Here is a 20,539-nt window from a genome sequence, read left to right on the forward strand (position 1 = left end):
TCTCCCACTATTACTATCCAGTTCCAATTCTACCCTCACCGGAACGTGGTCTGAGATACTACGAGCCTCATGCACCACTTTTTTAATTCTAGGGAGTGCCACCTCATTTGCGAGAACCAGATCAATCCTCGAGAGGACTTTATGCGTAGCGCTGTAGCATGTAAACTCCTGACCCTGGGGATTCAAATAGCGCCACACATCAATCCATCCATACTCCTGCACTATTTTACTCAAAGGGGAACTACCAGTTCCAGCTATCTTTACTGTATCTCTCTTCCTATCTCTGCCCTCATCCATTACTGCATTTAAGTCTCCCATTATTATTAACATACTTCTATCATATTTCGCAGCAAATTGGAAACATTGAGTCAATACGTCCGTAGTAAACGGTGGGGGTATATACACAAAGGCGAGAACTATATTACATCCCTCAAGCTCCGCATAGATAAAAATATAACGACCCCCTGGATCTATTCTGACCTCCTTCGGTTTGAAGCTGATACTCTGATGCACCAGCACACTAACCCCCCTTGAATACACAGAATAGGTTGAGTGATACTGGTACACCACCCACTTGTGTGCTAATATATTAACACGCTCTAGATCCAGATGCGTCTCCAACAAGCACACTATTGCTGGCAAAAACCTGGAGATTTCTCTAGACACAGCAAATCTCTTCAACCTATCATTAATACCCCTAACATTCCATACTACTAAATTAACCATCTACCCTGGTTTCTTCAATATGTATAACCCATCCATATTCAAGCAGAGAGAAACAACAAAGAGAAGGAAAAAACAAGACTTCGCTATTGCACCCTCCCCTCACCCTTGGTTTCTTCAATATATGTAACCCATCCATATTCAAACAAAAAGAGACAACAAAGAAAAGGAAAAAATGTAAATAAACAAAACTTCGCCATTGCACCCTCCCCTCTCCCACCCTCCCCCCTCTCCCACCCTCCACCCTCCACCCCCCCTCCACCCCCCCACCCAACCCCGTCCCCCCCCCCGACCAACCCCCCCCCCACCCCCGCCCCTACCCTCCCCCAAGCGCTCACATACCCCAGTATATAAGCCTTAGCTCAAGGATTGAGGTATTCGGTTTGCACCATCCGGAGGAAAACAAAATTCTACATACACCTTACCAATTATAACAAGGACTACCGCTGTGGATATGTATGTTAATGATGCTGTCTTGGGTGGCATTATTTCAGAAAAAACAGCTAAAATGTTGTATGTGGATCATCCTCGGGTCCCTGTCCTTTATTTGCTTCCTAAGATACACAAGGACTGCAGCAGCCCACCTGGCCGACCCATCGTGTCTGGCTCAGGTTCGCTGCTGCAGTCCTTGTCGATCTATGTAGACTCATGTTTGCAGGATATAGTTAAGAAACTTGATCGCTGCTTGACTGACACGGGACATTTTCTGGATGTCCTTGAGACCGTGAGTTGTCATGATATCACATTTCTTTGTACTCTGGATGTCCAGAGTCTTTATACTAATATTCCGCAAGATGAGGGAATGTTCTGTGTCAGAGAACAGCTAAGCAAGAACTGTAGGTTAACCAATGAAATGATTAATTTTCTCATGGGCCTTCTTAATCTGGTTCTGACCAAGAATTATTTCAGGTTTGATTCTGATTTCTTTTACAGCTGTATGGCGTTTCTATGGGCTCATCAGTAGCACCTAGCCTGGCCAACATATTTATGCATAATTTTGAGGAAAGGTTTATTGCTGCTTGTGGCATGCCCACGTCGTCCACGTGGCTTCGCTATGTGGACGACGTGTGCCTGCTATGGACTGGCAGCGAGAGTGATTTACTTGAGTTTGTTTCACGTTTAAATTCATGTCATCCTTCTATCAAATTCACTTTGGATTACGATGTTGAAAAAATTAATTTTTTGGATGTACAGGTTAAAAAGGAAAACGATATTTTTGGTACCACTCTGTACTCGAAGCCCATGGACAGGAATAACATGCTACACCGGAAGAGCCAACATGCTCCGCATGTTTTCAAAAGCCTTCCTAAATCTCAATTTATCAGGGCCAAAAGGATCTCGAGTACAGATGATGAGTACCAAAAGAATGCCATCAAGATGACAGAAAAATTTGTAGCTCGTGGTTACAATAGACGAGAGGTAAAGCAGATAGAAAAGGATGTAAAGAGTATGGAGAGGAGAACAGTAAGATGTAAGAAAAAGAAGGAGAGTAAGGGTAATAAGAGACCTTTGTTCAGTATGACATATGACAAACACTCTAATCTAATTAGGAAGAGTGTCCTTAAATATTGGGGATTACTGGCTAGTGATCCCAGATATGGACAACTGTTCAAAGATAAACCAGTTTTTGCGTATAAAAAGAATACATCTATTGCTAATATGTTGGTTAGAAGTGATATCCAAAAGAAGAAAAAAAGTAGACAAACATTCTTGGCCAGTAGTAGAAAAGGGACTTTTGCATGCATGAAATGTCAGCATTGCAATAGTATAATTAAAGGGGATTCTATACATCATCCCAGTCAGGGTACCAGATTTAAGATTAAAGGGTTCTACACTTGTAATGATAAGAACGTAGTGTATCTCCTGAAATGCCCCTGTGGGTTAGGATACGTCGGACAGACAAGCAGAAATGTAAAATTAGATTGAATGAACATAAAGCTGCAATAAGGAAATTTAGTAATAGTAAAGAACAGAAAGAGAGTACGGAATTTGGAGAGACATCTGTGGCGCGGCATTTTGCCGAAATGAGACACAATGTATGTGATCTCAGGTGGCAGGTGCTTGAGCAGATAGAGGTGTGCACAGACAGTGATGAGAACCGTAAACGCTTGTTACGTAAAGAGACCTATTGGATAACTAAACTGGGCACACTCAGCCCGCAAGGGCTTAATGAAGTGTGCAGCTTCCGAGCATTTTTGTGATGCGATCATTGTATATAGACTAATAGTGGTTCCTTCCCTGTTAGATCATGCGTCTTAGTATTATTTGAATATTGATATAAATTCAGGGTATATGTATTAGGTTTAGTCTCATTGAGGGTTAATCTTATGACGTGCTTTAACCTATAAGACGTTCCTTTCCCTTACGTTCTCCACGCATGAGGAAGGAGGAGTCCCGTCCTCCGAAACGTCCGGCGGGAGGCCATGGTGTTTGGCATGTGTTCATGAAATTACTCAGCCTGTGAGCTACGTTTGCGATATACCTTGCATATGAAAAAGAAAAATAAAACAATGGAAAGCATCTATTGTGAGTATGTGTCTCTCTAATCTTAGAAGGACAGCTCATCTTGGAAAAAAACGCTGCAAGAACGAGGTAATATCGCAAGGTAGATTATACTACCTATTACACCACACATTATTTCTTATATATGGTTTTGTATACCGCCTTGTATGTTGTTTATGGCAGTCCCAGTCCCGAGCATGTGTAAAGAATACACAATCTTTGTTCCTATAATTAGTACCCTTAGATAAGTTTTACCAGTGATGTGTATAACCTAATCTCTATAGAATAAAATGAAATAAAATACATAACACTAATGTATTTTCTGTAACATACTTATACATGGGACTACATTTATCTAGTATTTATCTAGCCACAAGACTTAGTCATATTTAATTTACTTCAAATAAATTTTGTGTGTTATACTGAAGTCTAAAGTATATTTACATGCGTATTGTCTGCGTTAATTAGATTGATGAGACCAATAATTTGATATACGTTTTTTTTTAATGATTTTACATACATCAAAGTTTCCCTTAAGTATATCTATAACATATTTACATGTTTATACACAAGTAATCTTTATTAGACTAGTAAATTGACACAGTTGCCTCAAAATTGAATGTTATGGTTGTCTTGATTCTAGTAAATAATGTTTAAACAAAATACAAACAGAAAAACTAACTTCTATACATTGTATGGTACAAGTCGAGGCTTGGATTATAAATATATATATATATATATATATATATATATATATATATAGTTATACCGCCACAAAATACATAATCAGAAGAAAAGTTTATATATAATATATATATATATATAATGTTAAAGAGATTGAGAATAAGTTACATAACAAAGGTAAGAAACCAAAAAAATACTATTAAAGGTTTACTCTAAAAGCACATATTATAAATTGATCTATTACAGCTAATAAAATATAAAACTATATAATTTTATGTGTTAAATGTTTTGGACAAATGATGTATTTTTGCATCAGCTTTCCAAGTAATACTCAAAGTAAAAAAAAATGCAGTTTGTTTCAGGTTGCATAGCATAATTTCCATTAGAAAACTGAGCCCACCTCATTATAATATTGATCTTGTGAAATACTTCTAGTCCCATTCTGCTGTTTACGTTTGCTGTGCTGGTTACATTTTAGAATGTTCTTTAAATGTCTTCTGAATTTGATTCCAATAAATGCATACAAAATGGGGATTGAGGCAACAATGAGAAAATGCTATTTTCTCAGTAATATATTTTGCATATTCAAGGTTTTTTGTCAGTCCACAACTCGTAAAAGATTGTGATGTTGAAATGACTGTAATAATATTACAATATTGTAAGGTGCCCAGCTGACCAAATATAGTGCAACAATAACAAGAATTAGTTTAACTGGTTTATGATTAATTTGTGATCGAGAACTGTTCAATGTCCTGATAATTCTGAAATAACAGTATACAATGACACAAAAGGCAATAAAAAATGAAATATTTTGTTGATAGTGACTTATCAGCACTGGGTATATTTGGCTATATTCACATTTAGCCGATGTTGTGTGAACTTGGAAAATCATAACAGGAATACAAGCAAAATACTAACTGCCCATGAAAGCACAGTTAAAAGCATTCCATTTAAGTGTCTTTTGGTTTTCAGAACTGATAATGGATCCACTACAGCCACATAACGATAATAAGTGAGGCATGTTAAAAAAATTATTCCACTGTAGAATCCCAGAGAAAAAAGTACATTGAACACTTTGCAAGCCACAGATCCAAAAACCCATCCTTGTCTGTGATACACAACAAAAAAATGGTAGACAGGCAGTTAAAATAAGGTCTGAAATTGATAAATTAAATATGAAAACATTTGTAAGAGACACCATGTGTTCATGCATGACGAGGATCCATATTACAAGTAAATTTCCAATGATTCCAAATATAAAAAAGAAAGAATTTAAAATGGTTGTGAATAAAGCAACAAATGCATATACATCCTGTTTGTTACAAGCTGTGACGTATTCTGTATCATACTCTGGCGAGGTTACTTCAGGAGTAGAAGTTTCTTCCATTATATTCTTTTTCTTGGTGACCTAGTAAAAAAAAGAAAAACATTTTCGACAATTTTCAGCATTATAATGGATATTTCAACATACTGAATCCAATCTTACCGTAGCAAAGATGTAGAAAGAAAGCTAAAAAATGGTAACTCAAGCATTCCAATATAGGTCAAACAACTTCCTCTTTTAAAACTTTGTTTACGTACTATTTGGTTTTTGTTCCATCTTTTTTTTTTTTTTTTTAAATATGTGATTTACAGGTAATGACCAGAGACATGTATTATGGCTTTGCATGTGCACCCAAATGAATTTGTACAAATGATGCTTAGGACCCTGGAACATACATATACAAAGAGAGGTGCAAGCTATGTTGGTGCTGAAGGATGCAATTTCATACTGCACCAAGCACCCTCTCTTCCTGAAATGTATACAGTACCTGTAACTATAAAAAAAAGAAAATATTAAAAACTGCATGGTTTTGTTAGATTAACGAGATTAACTAAGTTTCAAAGTAGCGACAAGGTGATTTTTGGGCTCTCGCTGTTATTATTGAACCTCTGAGCATTCCCTCCATAACACAGTTATGTTTTATTCTCTCCATTTCTGCGGTGTGAGCAGAGCTGGTTTGTTTGCCAGTGGTACTCACTCAGGGACTTCCCTTACTTGTCTGGCTAATCACAGGACAACAGTCATTTCTGCTGTTTCATTACGTTGTGCTATTAACGTTCTCTAGACTGACTGTGGGGGGGGGGGGGGGGGGTTACTGATGCACTGGGTTTGCAAGATGTTATGTGAGCATAAAAGAAAAAAAACAACAGCAATGAAGGTGGTAACCCAGGAAAACGGGGGAAAGAGGAAGATAACATTCAGGAGGCAGTACTGTGTACACATTTGTATGAACACTGATATGTATCAAAGAAACGTGCAGGGCCGCTGTCAGAGGTCTGTGTGTTCACATGACAGTAATAGGAAAGGGATGTGTTCAGCATGGATCAATCAGGAAGTGAGAATCACATAGCTGTGCAGGAGGACAGTGACAGAGACTTTTCTATACAGCAGTGTGAATGGCAGAGTGTAAGTGCAGGCAGATTATAGCAGCAGTGTGAATGGCTGAGTGTAAGTGCAGGCACATTATAGCAGAAATGGAGAGGATGGAAAACACAAGAGCTCGCAGGCTGCAGGGAGCATGAAGGAATGAGCAGCGCAGATGTGGGCACATAAATACAGCACTCTCTGTGCAGGGAGAAAGGGGTTTCAGCTATGAAGAGATTGCCTCCACAGTCCTGTCCCCTGATGGAAGTCCAAGCCTGAAGTGGATCTGCTATGATTTGGAAGGTGAGGGATAATTTCCTGGGTCAAAGTACAGTGCTGTAGAGGAGGCTCTGCAGACCTTGCCCATCACCCACTCCCCCTCCCACCCAGTACGGGAAGCTCTTACACCAAAGCAATGCTCTTAAACCAAGTTACAATTTTTGAAAAACTGTGAGCTCTTCTTGCAAAGCACTCTTAATCCAAGTTATTCTTAAACCAAGGTACCACTGTAAATAAATAAAAAGAGGGTTTACAAATATTTTATTATTAAAAATATCAGTTTTTTTTTTAGTAATTTATTGATCACAGATTTTATAATGATGTAATTTTTGGTGGTGAAATAATGAAGAGGAGGATATTTGCAGTTGTTGTGTTTTAACCCCTTAACGACGCATGACGGGTATACCATTAAGGGTGATCAGATAGGACTCCCGTGTAAGGCCTGTCTGCAGCCCGCGGTCCCCGGTTGCTATGTGCAGCAAGGGAGCGCGGGTATTAGCCGATGCGGCCGATCGCCATGGCCGGCTAATTAACTATTCGAATGCAGCTGTCAAAGCTGACAGCTGCTTTTGAATAGTATCTGTGCCCCCTGTCCCTGGTGTTATATGGGGTATCTACGCCCCCCCCCCTGATGCAATCGCGGAGAGAGGATCACTTGTACTGAGCCTGCTGGGGCTTTGGGTTGGAGTGACGCTGATCCCGACTCGGCAATCCATGTAGCTGGTCTGTAGCAGACCAGTATAATAGAGCAATGATCTAATAGATCATTGCTCTATTATATACACAGCATTGATCTCAATAGGAGATCAGTGCTGTGTATATAGAAGTCCCCCAGGGGGCTTCTAATTGCTGTATGTGAAAAAAATAAATAAAGTGTGTAGGGATCTTCCCGGGGGGATGGTGTGTTTGGACACAGTTCACAGCAGACTTGGCTTTGTAAAGTAACAGCTTGGCATTTATTTGCAGCATAAACAGTCCAGAAAACATAAATACAGCAACACTGTGCTTTTAAGAACAAAACAAAAAGGTCTAGCCCGTCTGGGCGCTTACTAACAGGCAGGTTACCTATCTGATGCTTCAATAAGCGGTATCGCAGGGTATGAATTGGCCCCAGCGGCGGCAGTATTCCTTGCTCCCAGGAGAACCAGTATGCAGGCTGTTCACCCCTGGCTGAGAGCACTCCCCTGCACACTGAGCACACATTTTGCCTTCTCAGGCTGATTGGGATCAGAGCTCACCTGATCCCAAAACCCATACTGGATCGAGGGGGAGGGAATGGCAGATCCCACTACCAAAACCTACCTGCCATTCCATGTAAATCCAGGCCCGGTAAAAATAAATAATAACTCAGCAGCATAGCACTGCTGAGCAAGAGATCCCTCCTGGACTTACCATCTCACACTATGCATCAGCCTAGGTGAGATGTACACCCCCTCGAACACATCTCCAGTGACATGTCTACAAATGTTTTTATATAACCCCTGCCCTGATAAAAGTTTAAATCACCCCCCTTTTCCCATTTTATAAATAAAAAATAATAAATTAATAAAAAAACACACGTGCGTAATCGCCCGAACTATTAAATTATCACATTCCTCATCTCGCACGGAAATCGGCGTAAGTGCAAAAACTCGCCAAAGTTCAAAATTTAGCATTTTTGGTTTTTGGCCCAAAAAAGACATCTCAAACAGCATGGGAATACAGCAATTGCAAGTTACATATTGTTGTAATCGTACTGACATGAGGAACATAGATAACATGTAACTTTTACCATGGGGCGAACGGCGTAAACAAGAAACCCCTTGAAATAAAAGGAATTGCACTTTTTTTTCCAATTTTACTGCACATATAATTTTTTTTTCTGGTTTTGCAGCATATTTTATAGAAAAATTATGTCTGTATTTGCAAGGTATAATTGGTGTTGCAAAAAATAAGGGCTCATGTGGGTCTGTAGGGGAAAATATGCAGTCGCAGTGGCCTTTTAAACCTGAGGAAGAAAAAACGAAAGCACAAAAATGAAATCTGGTTCTGTCCTTAAAGGGTTAAAACTAGAGATGAGCGAACCTCGAGCATGCTCGAGTCCATCCGAACCCGAACTTTCGGCACTTGATTAGCGGTGGCTGCTGAAGTTGGATAAAGCCCTAAGGCTATGTGGAAAACATGGATATAGTCATTGGCTGTATCCATGTTTTCCAGACAACCTTAGAGCTTTATCCAAGTTCATCAGCCACCGCTAATCAAATGCCAAACGATCGGGTTCAGATGTACTCGAACCCGAACCCGGTTCACTCATCTCTAGTTAAAACATGTAATGTTTTATTTTGTATGTTATATCCCTGAGGAAAGGGTGGAAAGCCCTGATACGCGTCAGATCAGCAATTAATGTATATTTGTGCTTTATGGTGGTAGTCCGGTATTCATACCTTTACCATCAGAGGAAGGGCAAAAGTAGGAGAATTTGGCAGATCTGTGAACACTGCTCCTGTGGATGAAGGTCCTATTCCATGAAGCAATTTTTAGACGATTAGCAATAAACGATCTTTAACTACTGCTATGGTGAACAACCTGAATTTGTTCACCCAATTACAAGTAACAATGATAGTTACTTATGATCTATTCTATTGTTTCAGAGCTATTACACTAACTGATCTGCAACAGATGGTTGTTCTAGTTGGTGAAGCAATAACTTCATAGGAATCACGTGGCTTGTTTCTCCTCCCTTGATCAGGGTCACCTTATTGACAGTATTTAAAGGCCTTTTATTGCCTTATTACTTTTTTTTTGCAATGTATCCATTTTAGAACTAACGTGGCCTTTTCTTAGCATTTATTAGCATTTAATTGTACGTCTATTTTATATATGAACATTTTAGAACATTACATGTTCTCCTTTATTCGAACGCAATATATCTAATTTTGCTAATGTCTACCACAATGGAGCATGCGGCATCATGTGTTTCTTTTGATTTTGGGAGAAAAACGGAAATTGCCACTGTTGCGGCATGCAGGCAACAATGAGATTTTATGAGATAAATTTATATGTCTATGTCTTTTTTTGTGCTTAATGCCTTTAGCCAATAGAATTTGCCCTACCCACCAGGAGATGGAAGCAAACCTGACTTGGGTCGATTTGAGCATTGTACATTGAGGAACGGTACGGCCTCACCACTCACCAAGTGTAAGTATGAAGTCTTACTAGGTGTGTGTTCGCGGGCCAAGAACGGTTCTGCTCCCAAAAAGGTTTTTTATGTTCTTTCCTCTTGGCATTCCCAAATCTAATGTTGATTTTAATAACAATAACATAAATTAAAAGAGCCATTAAAAGTAGCTAAGTATTGCTAACGCTGCATGCAGCAGTGCTAGCGGTATGTACGTAGTTGTACTGGGACTAGGGCTTGAGCAGTCTTGCAGTTCCCAACACAGCCACTGATGGCAGCACTGCTTTCATTTAATGTAAAAATGCAAAAAAGTTAAACTATACACATTTTCTTTAATAGGTAGCATAGCTAGTTTGCATAGGTAGTCTCCTGTTCTTAAGGCACTTCCTGTTGAGCTAATAATTCCACAGTATAACCCACTTCTTCAAATACTTTTTAGAGTCTCTCAGTTTCTGTATGTATCCCTTTAATTTAGAGAAGTTGCACTTAATCCACATGTATTGACATTTTGGGGGATTTTATTAGGTCAGGTAGGCAAATAAAAGTTAAAAGCTGTTAATGCAAATAATAGAAATAACCAGAAATTACATTAATGGCATTTTTAAATGTTAAGGGATAGTATTAAATTCCTGGGGCATGGCAAGGTGTAAATCATTGCACAAATCTACACCTGCTCCCGAGTGTTGTGCAATGCCTGTGTAGTGTCCCAGCACAGGTGTGCCACTAAGTCTTTTATGCACCTGGGCAAAGTAACTCATTCAGGTTCCCACAGTGGGATTAAAGATAGGTGTATTGTGTGTTTTTCTCTACTAGGTTTCACTACAATGTTTTCTGTATGTCTTACAGTGTGCACAGCTGAAGGAAGCACTGGGTTAACTGTGTTGTTACATGTTTATTTTCCTCCAATCACAGATGCAGGCTTGGTTCCCTCACTTTTCTACCTATCCTCTTTCTTTTCTCTTTGCTACACACCGCCCCGCCAATCACAAGACACTTTAGTTGGTCCCTATAAGAGGGAGGTTAGTTCCTGGTGGGAAAAGTTCTCTAGTCAGTTTAGTGAGAGAGACACAGACAGAGGTAGTTACTGCTGCAGTGAAGCTAGGGCCTCGCTCAAGCCAGGACCCTTGTCAGGGACTGAAAGGCTTTTCTATTTTTTGTGTAAGTAACTACCGCTAGCAGTGCCAGACCCCTCAGGAGGAAAGGACGTCCTCTGAGGATCACCTTGTCCATGCCAGGCATACTCTCTACAAGATACAGAACCCGCTGTCAGGATGGTATCTTTGCAGAGCTTGATGCGTCCCTCGGCTCATGCTGTGTGGCCGAGAAGGCGCTGATTTCTTGTATTTGTTCTGTTTCTGTGTTTTGTTTTGCATTAGTGTGAACGCTGGTTTATTTTGTCTACTCACTTGATTTAATGGACACACCCGACTTCACCTGCTGAGTTCTGTCTGGCCATGTCATGGTTAATCTTTGTTTTGATTCTTTCTGTGACTGCCAGGTCTTCCTGCCAGTGGATGTGTTTTGTTGTCAGGTGTCTGTGCTTGGAGATCAGGGGGATGGTCCAATTATGGCCGTTTCTAGGGGCGGGCGGGCCCGGGCGACCGCACGGGGCACCGAGAGGTTGGAGGCGCTGGTGGCACCCCCAGGACCTGACTTAGCGGCGTGTACTCCTGGCCGTCAGCCCGCCCCATCACCTGCTCCGACCCCTGTACCGCCCGCTGGACTGCAGCTCCGCCCCCCTGGACAGCGCTTGGCCGAGCCGAGCGCTCATCACCCAGCTGGCTGCTGCCGCCCCCTCCTCTGGGTCCTGGCCTGACCTCCCCATCACCTGCTCAGACCACTGGACCGCCCGCTGGACCGCAGCTCCGCCCCCCGGACGGCACTTGACCGAGCCGAGCGCTCATTACCCGGCTGGCTGCTGCCGCCCCCTCACACATCGTCTCCCTCCAGCATATGACGTCATCTGACTGTGCTGGAGGGAGAAGATGTGTGCAGGGGCGGCCTGCTTGCTCCTCGCAGGCCGGAGGAGAAGAACAGACAGGGACCCGCTCTATCTATTGAGGTGAGTATAATGTTGTTTTTTTTTGTGTGTGTGTGTTTTGGGGGGTGGGGTGCAGAGCACAGGGGGAGATTATTTATATGAGGACAGCATGGGGGGATTTTTTACTATGGGGGGCAGAGCACAGGGGGGGATTATTAATATGAGGACAGCATGGGGGGATTATTAATATGGGAACAGCATTGGGGGGGATTATTAATATGAGGACAGCATTGGGGGGGATTATTAATATGAGGACAGCATTGGGGGGGATTATTAATATGAGGACAACCATTGGGGGGATTATTAATATGAGGACAGCATTGGGGGGATTATTAATATGGGGACAGCATTGGGCGGATTATTAATATGAGGACAGCACAGGGGGATTATTACTAATTTGGATGCAGCACGGCGAATTATTACTATGGGGGACAGCACAGGTGGCATTATTACTATATGGGGCACAGCAGGGATGCTACATACAGGGGGCAACCCACATACCTACTCACTTTACTGCACATGACACAAAAAAGTGGAAATTGTAAAAGTGCGGAGCCTAAAAATGTTTGTCTGGCAGGTTCACAAGAGATCATCATGGTGGTCCGGGCCAGAAGGGGAGGAAAAGGGAACAAAGAAGACGTCACCTGTGAGTCACTATATGACTTTTTTTTGCCCCACGTAGAAAAGGGTTGAATAACACTGCTGTATGCCATGATACACACACTGCTTCCCCCTAGTAACACCCGCCCCCCCCCTCCACATATCACTTTGGGGGGGGGGGGGGGCGCTTTTAGCAAGATTCGCCCTGTACAAATTACCTAGAAACTGCCCTGGGTCCAATTATGTTTTAAACCAGAACCATGGCCTCCTATATAACAACCCCAGTCTGTGTACTCCCTGCTGGTTATTGAGCTTGTCTCTGTCTGCCTCTGACTCTGCTATTCTGTGTTTGTTCGGACCCTTCTGCTTTGTGTTTTCTGACCATCCCTGCTTGCTGCCTGCCCCTGACCTACTAGACTCTGCCTATCATTTTGCACCTACACACCAGGTTACACTTGGGTTATCCAAACCTGTGGAAGCAGTGCCTGTCTGACTAGGGGTGGGTACCAACGCCACTCCAGGCTACATAGACAAGGGCCCAAGAGACTCTACAACCACCTAGCAGCCACAACACCGCCAAAGCCACCCCGGCCAAAAGCAACTTGACTGCTTCGCCACATCGGCACCAGGTGGATTTACTAAGAGGTGTGTTCCACCCTCTGAAAACACAGAGGGTGGGATTTATTTAAGACTGGTGTACTCCTATGCTAGTCTTGATAAATGTCCCCCAAAATGTTTAATAATCATTTCCAAATCCTTGCATGGAGTTTCAAAAAGGTAGATGCTGCACACAGGGAACACACCTTTGCTAGAAACACAAGGATCCAACAATGTTTAAGCAAGGAGAAACAGGCAGAGTGACTTTAAATGGGTGCAAGTGGAACAGGATTGGTGGAGGCAGAAATAGGAGGAGACATGCTGCCCCTTTAAATCCTTGGTAAGCAAAAGAAAGTAGCATAGGCTAAGAGAACCACAGATGGCAGAGAACCCAGGATCTACAAAAAGAGCAGCAAAGAAGCAACACCGACAGGAACAAGAACCAGAATGACTCTGCCGGCGGTAAGTATCACTACAATAGTACACATTACGCCTAAGTAGAAGAATCAGTGACAAAGTAATAGGAGAAACGGAAACTAGAAAATAACCCAAGCAACTTTGTAACAAATCATTAGTTTTGAGTAAATGGATTACATGCTGTATATTTCTTTGTATAAGAAGTCTATACCTGTCCCTGACTGTGTGCTGTAATGTCTTTGTCAGGGAGTCCTGGGGTCCGGGAAGATGGCAGTCCCTTCTCTCGACCCGCAACCCCTGTCCCTACCTGCTTGCCCCCCTAGGCTAAACCCTAGGGCAGCAACTGGGCGAAAGTCCCTAGCCTAACTAGGGATTTGGGGAGGTAGACAGTACACACAGACAGGTATATACAAAACAGGTCAGGCAGTCCGAGACGGCAACAGGAGGTAACGTAAAAATCCAAATCGGCAAGCAATGGGTTAACAGAGTCCAGTCCAAGGTCGAGCACAGGAGGTATCGCAGTACAAAAGGATAAGGCAGAGGCAAAGTCTAAGTCCAAGTCACAAGTAACACAATCTAACGCTGGTGTATCTGGAGACCAAACATACACTGGCAACTACTGATGGAACTGGCCAGACTAAATGCTGCCAGAACTTCCGCCCCAGCTCCTGATAGGAGCAAGGAGTCTGACAGCAGTGATGCAGACCAATAGTAGCCAGGGAGCCCTCCCTGTGCTCTGAATGGAGGAAGACCCAGGAGCAATGCAACACCTGAAGGCTTAACCCCACAAGCACCAGAGAGGAATTAGGAGAAACATGAAGCCGGGTGTCGGCTCCCTGGCAGCACAGATAGAAGTGTGTGAATCAAGTCAGAGTAATGGGGCGTCGGCTGGTTCTTCCAGCCGAATTCACACACAGGTAACGAATTCTAACAGTCTTAATATCACACGTTAATTATCATTGTACTTTTAAAGGTGAGATAAGTTTATTTAAGGGACATAAAGAGAAAAATATACCCTTAAATAAGTACAGTGGTACCTTGATTTAAGAGTAACTTCAATTAAGAGCGTTTTGCAAGAGCTCACAGTTTTTAAAATTGTAACTTGGTTTAAGAGCATTGCTTTGGTTTTAGAGCTCCCTGTACTAGGTGGAAGGGGGAGTGACGGAGGGGCATGGTCTGCATAGCGGGGTCTACAGCCCTGTACTCTGACCCAGGAAGTCTCCCTCACCTTCCAAATCATAGCAGATCCCGGACAGAGATTGCTGCTATACTGTGTCCACATCTGTCCTGCTCATTCCTTCATGCTCTCTGCAGTCTCTGTCAGCCCTTGTGTTTCCCATCCTCTCCATTCCTGCTATAATGTGCCTGCACTCACACTTAGCCATTCACTTTGTTGCTATAATGTGCCTGCACTTACACTCACCATTCACACTGCTGTATAGAAAAGGCTCTGTCATTGTCCTCCTGCACAGGTCTGTTATTCTCACTTCCTGATTGGTCCATGCTGAACACACACCCTTCCCCATTTCTGTCATGTGACTACACAGACCTCTGACAGCAGCCCTGCTTCTCTATTCTAGCCTATAACAACCAAAAGAGAAGAAAAAGGAGCGCACTCACCCCGTACAGTAAAACTTCTTTAATCTTTCATCAAAAGTTAAAAGCCATCCATGGAATCATCGGGTGGTAGAACGCCAAACACTGAAAATCACAGAAGACGTGACAGCTGCTTCGCGCCTAGCTGGCGCTTCTATCAGACGTCTGATAGAAGCGCCAGCTAGGCGCGAAGCAGCTGTCACGTCTTCTGTGATTTTCAGTGTTTGGCGTTCTACCACCCGATGATTCCATGGATGGCTTTTAACTTTTGATGAAAGATTAAAGAAGTTTTACTGTACGGGGTGAGTGCGCTCCTTTTTCTTCTCTTTTGGTTGTTATAGCATGGACTTGGGCTATTGTGAGCAGCACCACGACCCCCGATCCACTACATAAGTCCAGCCTACTATCCTCCCCCACAAGTACGTATCTGTGCAGGCGCTGTGACTGTTTCTTGTTCGAATTACATATTTCTATTCTATAATGAAAAAAAGAACAAAAAGAAAGGCACAGGCGCCTAGTGCGTTATCCAAGGTACAGAGAAAGGTAAAGGCGAGGTAAATGCTCACCTTGTAGCCACTTGGGCTTGATGCATATCACCCTAAACGGGTACAATGGTGCAATAATCCACACTCCGGGACTAGAAAAGGGGGACTGCAAGCTGGTGATACCTTGTTGGCGGATGCTCCTGAATTGGTAGCCCGCAAATAATGGAGGAGGATAAAAAAGGAAAAAAGAAAAGGTATGTGCACTGACCAGCGCTGTCCCAGCAAAAATTCTCCTTTGGAAAGATTCTCCTTTCAAAGCGATGTAAGGTGAAAAAGGTTTTCCTTTATTGAAAGCACAGCGTTAACATGTTTCAGGAGTAGGTTCTCCCTTCCTCAGAACAAACGTGCACGTTTGTTCTGAGGAAGGGAGAACCTACTCCTGAAACATGTTAACGCTGTGCTTTCAATAAAGGAAAACCTTTTTCACCTTACATCGCTTTGAAAGGAGAATCTTTCCAAAGGAGAATTTTTGCTGGGACAGCGCTGGTCAGTGCACATACCTTTTCTTTTTTCCTTTTTTATCCTCCTCCATATTTCTATTCTAGCCTGTTGTACTACAGTACTGCATTATGTGAATCTGCCGCTCCATCCTGTATCTACAAACTGCAGCTGTTTTTTTCTGATTTATGCACTTAATATACATTATACTCCACATGCTGCTTGCTATACTGTACAGTAACTTACAATATGACATATTAAGCTATTTCTCATTGTTTGTTTCATCTGTTCTACATGTTATTCAGAATTTAAAAAAATCATTATTTTTGGGATGCTGAATCAACTGTCTGCATTTTAGTGATTTCTTATGGGATTTCCTATGGGAAAATTCGCTTTGCTTGAAGAGTGGATGGTCCCGGAACGAATTATGCTCGTAATTAGAGATGAGCGAGTACTAAAATGCTCAGGTGCTTGATACTCAAGACGAATATTTCCCGATTCTCGGGTGCTCGTTTCGAGTAACGAACCCCATTGAAGTCAATGGGAAACTCAAGCATTTTTGCAGGGGACCAAAGCTCTGCAAAGGGAAGGTTGCTTGAAAACCTCAGAAAATTATGGAAACAATACGGAAATGGACAGGAAACAGCAGGGGCAGCATGCATGGATGCCTCTGGGGCTGGCTAATTGCATCATTACGCCAAATTATGGGCAACAGCTGGGTGGTGGCCCTCAATACAATTTTGCTGACCTAGACCAAGATGGGGAAGGCACACGTGTGCAGCTGGTGCTTTTTTTAAGGCACCACGTGCACAGGACACAGCCAGTGAGAATATGTATAGCTGAACTACAGATCCCAGCCAGCCAAGAGAATGTCAGCAACAGGACAAATTACTGACAGCTGCACTACAAGTCCAAGCCAGCAGCCAAAAGTAGCACAAAAAAAATATGTTTTAAAATTTTTAAGCCCTTAGAAGGACTGTTAGGTTCTTCGTGTCGGATTTAAGCCTAACACTCTCCCTGACAGACAGCAGCTCTCTCCCTAATCTCACCTGATTCTTATATGCCCAGGTCATCTGATCTGGCCAGCCAATCGCTGCTATCAACATGTAGGGTTCCCACATGATGCTACGAGCTTCTTAAGACTCTCCTGCATGATGATTGGCTAAAAAAAAGCCACCAAACAGGCAGGAAGAGATGCTTATCCGAGCAACAAGCACCATCGAGTACCCTAATACTCGAACGAGTACCAAGCTCAGACGAGCATGCTCGCTCATCTCTACTCGTAATCCAAGGCACCACTGTACTTTATAGTACTCTAAATTTGAAGATAATACTAATAATCACAGCAAACAATGTACCCTTTTGCTCACTAGTATGGATGTTTTGTCTCTGTTGCTATTAGTTTATGCCTTTTACTGTTAAATCTTAAAAGCAATAAATAAAACCTTTTTAAAAAAAATAATCACAGCAAACAAAACAAAAGTGAAGGCACAACTTTGGCTGCATGACATATGATGCAAACATTTATAGTTACCTAAGGAACGATTGGGATTTTGATTTTATAATCATAGATAGAATAGACTCAAAACATTTGCATGTGAAATGCTCTGTGAAAGGAGAACCAACATGAAAGAGGCAATAAATTGAGGAATCAAAATTTTTAAGGAAACACTAAACAAGAATTTTTGTACTGTTGCTTCTTCAAACTTCAAAGTATAGAGAAGTAATTTTTAAAGAGAATTTATCACCTAGATTTGTTTTTACTGATACGGGAACATCTTCTTTTTCCTGTTTTCATTTTTTAATTTTATTACAGATGGGCTAACTTGCTGAAAGTTAGGGTTTGTATGAACCCAAATGATTGACTCATTTACTCATCTCTATTTGTAGTACATTATTATGGGGGCTGGCATCTTGCCTAAGATGTTTTTAACAGCATTTAGCGACATGCTTTACAGCAATTCTTGTGGACATAAGGCCCTATTCCACGGAACGATTATCGGCTGTATTCGGCCAATCAGCCATTATGGCCGATAATCGTCCTGTGGAATAGAAGGCAACGGTCAGCCGACATCGTTCATGTTGGCTGATTGTTGAGTCGTTTTGTCTTTCAAACAACTGTGAGCAACAGCTATTGTGTACCTGTGTTATCTATATACTAGTGTTACCTTTCACTGCACTCCTGTCTTCGTTGTTAAGAAGGTGATCTGTGATCTGCAAAACAAGAAATCTCAGCTTAGTTTTAGACCTAGTAGTGAAAATGAAAACTGCAAGATTTCAGGATTATTTAATAATATAGATAGTAAAATGGGAAATTCTTAAAAAATATGTTTACCGTAAAACCCAATTTAAACAATAAGTCTTTTTGAGATGACACATTCCCTTTATTGGGAATCTGTCAACCAGGGCCGGGACAAGGAGTTCTGGAGCCCTAGGCACAGAAGGCAAATCGTGCCCCCGCCCAAAAAAAAACAATTACATACATACATGCACCCTCACTCACACACATACATACATGCACCATCACTCACACACATACATACATACATACATGTACTATCACTCACACACATACATACATGCACCCTCCCTCCATCACACTCACATACATACATACATACATACATACATACATGCACCCTCACTCATACATACATGCACCCTCACACACACACATTCATGCACCCTCACTCATACATGCATATGCGATGCCCTGGCCCCTGGGGGCCACTTCCGCAGTGCTGATGTTATGAGCGGGCAATGACCGGGGCAGCTGCAGGGGTTATACTTGTCACGGTATAGGCGGAGGGCGGCACAGCTGTAGGGCCGGTCTGTGGAATCTGCGGGTGATGATGGGCATGCGATTCTTCGCTGCACTTAGTCAGGGCACCAGTTAGTGGACACCAATGCCAGGGTTCAGTAACAGCGGTTTTATTAAAGTTAAAGTAACTTGTAGTAACGAGTTCCTCCGGTTGCAACCGGGTATATAGCAGGCTTAGACAGTTAGTGCAGAAGTGATGCTGCATAGGCTGCGGAGATATGTGCCGGATGTTGGGAGTAGTAGTATGAGAAGAAACTAGCGTTGATGGGTGGACGAACTTGGGAGTAATACTTGCTGTGGGTACTTGTAGAGATGAGAGAGATATCCGCACGACACCCAGATGAGAGAGAAGATGACTCCGGACACTTGTATAGGCAGGCAGCCGTTTACTGGAACGCAGCAGCAGAATCAGTCACTCTTCTTATGGTGAAAAGGCTGCAGAGACGCTTCTGTCCCCTTCTGAGGGAGAGGACAGAGCAACACAACCTCCTTGCTTGAAAGCAGGGGCTGAACTCCCTTGTCAGCAGGAAGTGAGAAGTCACATGGTTGCTCCTGGCCAGAGCTAGTCGGCCATTGGAGGAACCATGGTTACAGGGCACTGGCACGTGATCCACAGCATGGCATACCACTGTACAAGGTAATAATAATAATACACAGGAGTATATATATATACCAAGATATACATGAGAATACACATAACCAGGGAATATCCGGGGGAAAACTAGCAGCAGTTGCAGTGTGCACAGTTACCAGAACCAGCATGGACTAAATGATAGAAGTGAGCACGATAGGAGTAGTAGTCCTTGCATTCTGGGACACTGCATACCTCCCTAGCAAGTTTGAGCCGACCTCAGCGAATCTAGAAGGTAGCAAACATGAATAGACTGGGCAATCAAACAACAGGAATGAATGATGAGAGTGAGTGTGATGAGGTGTGTGTCTCCCACGCCCAAGGCACAGGTGAAAAAGGAGAAAGAATGAGAAACCCTAGTGGCAGGACTTCACCTAGGGGTGCCTAGCGTACTCTGGCGACCAGGTAGCTAGTGCGTGAACCATCTGACGTGTAAGCCAGGACAACTTAACTGCTGGCGGGTGACCCTCCATGTTCCAGCCAGTTAGACAGTAGGTTTTCTGTATAAAGTGTTACCCTACTGGAGGAGAACTGTGAAGACCTGTGTATTCCCTTGGCGTGTTTGTGAAATGTCTTGAATACCTGGAAGAGAGAGAGAGAAAAATAATAAAAGCAACCATACACTTTTGGGATCCCTCATATACACAAGCAATCATGCGACAAGCCTTCTTTACCATGAGAACTGTGAATCTGTGGAACAGTCTACCACAGGATCTGGTCACAGCAAAAACAGTAGAGGGCTTCAAAACCGGCCTAGACAAGTTCTTAGAGCAAAATAAGATAAATGCATATGTATAGAACCTATCACCCCTCCCCCTTCCCTGTATCCATCCCCTCCTTGGTTGAACTTGATGGACTTGTGTCTTTTTTCAACCGTATTAACTATGACACAAGCACTCTATAAGCCAAACACACGAAAAGGCATCCAAGGTGCAATGGGTATGGACAAGTGTAAATGTTGGAGTATTACTATGTGTGGTTACTAACGTGTGGAGACAAAACAGGGCGACCAACACTAGAGACACCAGGAAGGGAGGTACAAAGGACGACATATACAACGAGGTCTTTGATGAGAACTGGCTCAAGTAAATCTTAAGGAAA

The 20,539-nt window shown here is 42.5% G+C and overlaps 1 pseudogene; it reads right to left on the minus strand.

Moving 5' to 3' along the window:
- Nucleotides 1-4,152: 4,152 nt before the first annotated feature.
- Nucleotides 4,153-18,229, minus strand: LOC138777145 (chemokine XC receptor 1-like; annotated as a pseudogene).
- Between the last annotated feature and the right edge of the window lie 2,310 nt (nt 18,230-20,539).

The sequence above is a fragment of the Dendropsophus ebraccatus genome, unplaced genomic scaffold, assembly GCF_027789765.1.
Source record: "Dendropsophus ebraccatus isolate aDenEbr1 unplaced genomic scaffold, aDenEbr1.pat pat_scaffold_523_ctg1, whole genome shotgun sequence".
Taxonomy (NCBI): Eukaryota; Metazoa; Chordata; class Amphibia; order Anura; family Hylidae; genus Dendropsophus; species Dendropsophus ebraccatus.